The sequence below is a fragment of the Pseudonaja textilis genome, chromosome 11 (assembly GCF_049901715.1).
Source record: "Pseudonaja textilis isolate UNSWEBS1 chromosome 11, rPseTex1.2, whole genome shotgun sequence".
Lineage (NCBI taxonomy): Eukaryota > Metazoa > Chordata > Lepidosauria > Squamata > Elapidae > Pseudonaja > Pseudonaja textilis.
The window spans coordinates 4,464,248-4,469,438 of record NC_142000.1 but is presented as its reverse complement, the minus strand read 5'-3'; positions in this window follow the sequence as shown (position 1 = coordinate 4,469,438).

Below are 5,191 nucleotides of genomic sequence, written 5' to 3'. Positions count from 1 at the left end.
GTTCAAACTTCAACCAAACTTATCTCAGACAAACTCCTAGGATTTGTTCATGGCTCCATGGGAGTCTGACAACAGCCAATAGAATACATGTTCTTGCACAGGAACAGGAAGCTCAAGTGCAAAACCCAAGAGAAAGTATAAAAACCCCTCACTCTCAACTCTATGTGTTCAGCTACCCAGAATCACGTCCCTGGTGGTTCTGCTTCATCAATAAACCCTCTTTCCAATCAGCCTCCACCCTCCATTTTGTCTCCAGTGCCCTTCTCCCGGATTGCAACTGAACCAGGCGGGTATTTCTTCCAACAGTATAAAGACTGCTTCCTTGGGGAGAGGTTTGGACAAGAACAAGGGTCTCCTACTCCTGGTCCATAGCAGAGGTGGCATTTAGGAGTTCTGGAGAACCAGTAGTGGAAATTTTTGGTCGTTCAGAGAACCGGCAAATACCACTTCTCACTGGCCCCGCCAACCCCATCTCTTCCTCCCATTGAGTCCTAGCTGATCGGCTGGATCTTTTGGGGTTGCCCTGCACAGGAGAACAGAGCTGGAAAGCAGGTTAGTGGGGTGGGGAGGGAATGGGGATTTTGCAGTATCCTTTCCCTGCCACGCCCACAGAACCAGTAGTAAAAAAAAAATGAATCCCACAACTGGGTAGAGTGGCACCAACCGGTGGCATGCCAGCAACCAGGCTGCACAAACAAAGCCCCATCCACGGGATGCAGGCAGCAGGCAAAACCATTTGGATCACCCGTTCTCCATGGGACCAGTCCCTGGGGCCCAAAAGATTGGAGGCTAGAAGACCTCCAAGGTCCCTTCCAACACCAGGAATATATTCTACTAGCTCTATAGCCATGCTTCACTACAAAACTATGTGGTCGGGCTTAGTTTTAGGGGAGAAAAATCATGGGGGGAAAATTCTGTCCCTGCCTACCAGCATCCATCAGTATTCATCTGGCTAACGTCCTGTCAGTGTGCAAGAGAGTTGAGGGCTGTTTGGAAACTGAAGCAGTATTTGCTGTGTGAGCAAGAAGGAGACAGTAAGGAGCTTAGGTGTGGCTTAGTTCAACTGTTCTGTACTAAAGCTGATTGCTGCTGGGAAACTGAAACTGAAACTCCTCTGCTTATGTTTTGCCTTTCGAAGAGATTTCTTTTCAGGTGGGGAGGGGGACTAGAACTCCTTAGCATCAGAGCGTGTTAATAATAATAACAACAACAACAACAACAATAATAATAATATAGGAAATACTAATGCTGTGATGGTCATTTTGAAAAATCCTTTCTTAGTGAGCACCTAGAAGCCAAGAGGAACATACGTGTCAAATTCCCAAGTTTGTAGGCTTTACGGTTCTGGAGATTTGGTGATGATGCGTGAGGGGTACTTGGCTTTTATAGAGAGAAATAGATTTCTCTGAACCTTTGCCCTTTGAACAGAGGAAGGAAACTAGCTTTGCTTCCTCTCTGCAAAAAATAAAATAAAAAATTGCTTCTGCATTCTGTCGCTGGTCGCTCACGATGGAACTGACTGGACCAGGGATAGCAGATAAACTGGCAGCCGCCACTTGGCTCACACAAGTGGAATTTGTAAATCCTCATCGCCCTAAATATATCAGATCCCCAAGAGCCTATTTAAATGTACATGTTCTTGCTCTCTGCTTTGTCTGCTGGCCCAGGAATTCAAAAGTTGGCCAACACATTTATTTTTAGCCAGGGCTTGGATCACCTTACTGATCTTACTTCAGTCCAGTCAGTGCGGCCTTGTGCAATCATAGACGTATATAGCGCCAGGACCTTGTGCATCTCCCAGATTGAAGACTGAGGAGGCAGGTCCTGGGAAAGGGGTAGAAAAAAGACATGGTTGTGTGCTATATGGATCCAGAAAGTTTGGTTAAGTGGATGAGGGTCATCTTTTAATCCCAGTGTGTACTGATCTGGAACCTTTGGCTGACATTGTCTTCTTTAATGGAAATTTGCTTGGATTTGGAGAAAGCACCTTTAATTTAATTTAATTTAATCTGCATTCAGCTAGAACAGAGGTCTCTAAACTTGGCAACTTTAAGACTTGTGGACTTCAACTCCCAGAATTCCTCAGCTAGCTATGCTTAAAGTTGCCACTTTGGAGACCCCTGAGCTAGAGGCACATATAGCAATATATTGTAAACCTGTGATGGTGAACCTATGATTTTCGGCCAGTTTGAGGCCTTTTTCGGCCTCCCAAAGGCTTGAGGAAGGCTTCTGCAGGATTTGCAGGCCGAAAATTAGCCCCATTTCATCATTTCCTGTTTGTCCAAAAATACCGGAAGTGATGAAACAGGGCTGGTTTTCAGCCTGCAAAGCCTGCAGAAGCCTTCTTCAAAAGCCTCTGGGAAGTCGAAAAAAGTCTCAAACTGGCCAAAAATCAGCTGTGAGGCACAATGCAGGTAAAGGGGTGGTGGGAGTGGGTGGGTGGGGATTGCACGTGCATATGTAGGGGGTGTGGGAGGGCACGCATTGACTTCTGGGTGCTGGCACGCACGCGAGTGCGGGCTTGTAAGCACATGCACAATTTGGGGCACAGGAGCCCAAAAAGGTTAGCCATCACCATTATAAACTATGGTTTTCATACGATAGGGGACTGGACTTGCTAATACAAGAAGTTGTTCATTCTGTTTGTAATACTCCAAATCATCCACTGAGGACTCAACTTAGCATTGTAAGTGTGACTTAACACCACAAGAGCAACACTATTAAGAGTTTCTCATCTTTAACAACTTTGAGGTGTTGGGACTTCAACTCCCAGAATCCCCCAGCTAATACTCTGGCTGAGGAATTCTGGGAGTTGAAGTCCAACCTTCAAGTTTCCAAGGTTGAGAAAGAGCAATCTAGAAATTGATGCTTACAGGATAAAAGAACAAGAGCATTGTGGTAGCCTAGCGGTGAAGCTAATCGCCTCCCTTTCGGAAAGTTGAGAGTTCAATCCTAGGTAGCGGTAGATATTTCTCTTCCCGGGGGCAAAGAAAAAAAAATCTGCTGTGAACTCCATGTAGGTGTCAGAAAGGGCATCCGGCCAGTAAACGCTCAGCTCTATCCAGTCGCCCTGACTCCATCCCGAATTAATTACGGGACGAGATTTGTAAAGGGGGAGCAAAGGGGGGGTTATAAAAGGACAATTAAAGGATTCTCCAGTCGTAAGCTTGTAGTAGAAGTCACAATTGCATCATGTTGTCGCCATGCAAATGTTGCTATGTCATTGATGCCCATTGCATCATCAGCATAACAGTCAGAACACATGGCCATGCTCCTCCTTTCTTGCTCCCCCAGGTAATGTTCATGTCAGCCTTTGAAGCCATATTTTACTTGGAAGCTTCAAGGGTGCCACATTTAGTGCCTGGGAAATTGGGAGGGGGGGTTTCATGGAGAGTTGGACAATTAGACTCAACAACATTCTTTCTCAGAGAGTCAAGGACATGTTGCCCTTCATCTGGAGAGGAGTTTCTGGAGGGATGTCTTCAGTTGGGATGAAGGTTTGGTTGGGAAAACCCTGTGATGGACTGATGGGTGCATGGGGTGGATTTCTTTTGGGAAGGGAAAACCCAGAACTGTCAGATTTGGGTTTTCCCAGATGTGCATTAGGACAACTCTAATAAAATGGACCTTTGAAAAGATGCTTGTCTTGGAGTTCTCTGGTTTGGAGTTGGTGAATTGGAACACTGACATTCAATATCAAATCAGCACCTCTGTAAAGTTTTTGGTGGCCTATAGAAGGGGTCACTAACCTTTTGGACCTCAGGAATCACCAAACTCATAATTTTAAATCCCAGGGACCACTAACCAGTTCTGTGGACGTGGCCTAATTTGTGGGTGAGGCTTGGTGGTCCTGTGTCTGGCTGGCCATGGCTTGTATGTAAATATTGTAAATATTTATATAAATATTGAATTATTTATAAAAAAAGAGCAACTTTTACTCAAAATCAGGCAAAACAGGCAGGCAGATTGAGTTGCTCACAGAATCAGATTCATTCAGAGATCTATCTATCTGCCATCGGCTAGTTCAGTCTGTCAGATAAAATTTGCTTGCTGTGAGTCTGCACTGAATAATAGAACCTTCAGTCCTAAGGGAGGTTCGGCTGTGCTTAAAAGCAGAGCCGAAGATCTAAAGACTAGCTAGAAAGCAAGAAATCCAACCATTTCCTGCTTCCTAGCTAATCTAAATCTCCCAGCACAGCAGAACAGCTGATGGTCAGAAAAAGGAAAAATGGCAATTTAGCAGGCAAGCTTGCCAGGTAAGGAGTGGGCGGGGCGGGTTCCCGTGCGCCATGTGGACGGCGGAGCCTTGTGTTTCTGCACAGCCTGGATTAATTGCTTTGGGGGGGGTTGCTCTGGGGGGTGAAATTTCTCTGTGGCCCACCAAAATTTTCTCACAGCCCACTAGTGGGCCGCGGCCCATCAGTTGGCAACCACTGGCCTATAGGAAGCAGGCCATAAGAAAGAGCAGAAGTCAAAGGAGTAATGTAGACAAAGCCTTGCTTCCTATCCTTCACTCTCCTTTGAGTCAACAGGATAACTTGTTGAATATTCTGGAGCTGTATTTCAGTAGATCGCACAAGGATGTGATAGAAGACAACACCTGTAGCTCTGATGCTGTTACCTAGTTTGGTAATGAAATGTCTGCAAGAAAACAAGCTCAGAGAACACCAGGCATGCCTCCAATCCCCAACGAGCACAACTAATTAGTTCAACGTGTTGTACAATCCAGGCTTTTAGTATATTTCTTGTGTCAACAAGACTGGATGACTTGTGAATTTGCTCTTTTTAGTTTTTGCATAACTTTATTTTTTTCCCCTTCCAGCTCATTGCAGCTTCTCTTCCCCACTTCAAGTGTGCAAGTTCAAAGGATGTCAACGCATATTTAGAATTATTTAAAGATAGCTAGCTGTATGAAGAGATTCTCTAAAAATGCCAGCAAGAAAGTCGGTGCAAATTTTTTTTCTTGTTAAAAAAAATAGTAATAATCCCTCAGTACTTTTTAATGTTGTTCTAAATGTATCAGAGCAGAATCTGCAAAAGGATTTGCCCCTATTATCAAAGATGTTATCAGCTGTGTTCCTTGTGTCCTGCCAAGTAGTAACTTTAGCAATAAATAATCCACATACCTTTCTCTCAAAATAGAACACATAGAAGACAATGGCTTACTTGCAAATGGAAGAAGAAGAATGAA